Source organism: Octopus bimaculoides, chromosome 2, assembly GCF_001194135.2.
Source record: "Octopus bimaculoides isolate UCB-OBI-ISO-001 chromosome 2, ASM119413v2, whole genome shotgun sequence".
Taxonomy (NCBI): domain Eukaryota; kingdom Metazoa; phylum Mollusca; class Cephalopoda; order Octopoda; family Octopodidae; genus Octopus; species Octopus bimaculoides.
In genome coordinates this window covers 190,014,679-190,015,688 of record NC_068982.1, presented here as the reverse complement: position 1 = coordinate 190,015,688, position 1,010 = coordinate 190,014,679, and positions in this window count along the sequence as shown.

The following is a 1,010-nucleotide window of genomic DNA, read 5'->3' as shown; positions in this document are numbered from 1 at the left end:
TACCAAATCCACTCGCAAGGTTTTGGTCAGCCCAAGGCTATAGCAGAAGACACTTACCCAAGGTGCCGCCCAGTGGGACTGAACCCGGAACCATGCGGGTGGGAAGCAAGCTTCTTATTTCTGTATTGCCCACAAGGGGCTAAACATAGAGGGGACAAACAAGGACAGACAAAGGGATTAAGTCAATTACATCGACCCCAGTGCGTAACTGGTACTTAATTTATCGACCCCGAAAGGATGAAAGGCAAAGTCGACCTCGGCGGAATTTGAACTCAGAACGTAGCAGCAGTCGAAATACCGCCTTTTAGCAAGCTTCTTACCACACAACAAGCTTTTTAAAACTCCAGATTATTGTATAACTACCCCCACTACGACACCTGTTCATCTGACTTAGTTGGCTGGGGGCCACATTGCCGACTGACAAAAACCTAATAACCGACGACACACTACAACTTTTAGACCGTAAACGCAATATCTCCTCTCTTTGTTTACCGAACCACTACTACAACAGTCTCTGCTCCTCTGAACTATCTCTACCCGTTGCTCCTCAGCTCCACCCACCATTATGCCGATCGCCTCCAACCGTTATGTCCAATATTTTCTCTCCAGAAATAATCAAATATCTCTAGTTTTTCTTTGTCTATCTCAACAGCACTGCTTTTATTCTATGGATGTTATTTAGCTATGGGAGGATAAGGCAGCCAGCTGACAGAATCGTTAGCACACCGGGCAAAATGCTGAGCGGTATTTGTCTGTCTTTACGTTCTGAGTTCAAATTCCGCTGAGGTCGACTTTGCCATTCATCCTTTCGGGATGTAATCGACTAGTCCCCTCTCACAAAATTTCAAGGCCTTGTGCCTTCAGTAGAAAGGGTTACTTAGCTATGGGAATGGAAGTTTATACTTTCTGAATCGTTCGTTACAAGCTGGAGTCGTTCTGTATATTTTTTGGATTTATCTCAATGCTTAATCAGATGGGTTTTTTTTTTGTTTTTTCAATTCGTATATTTT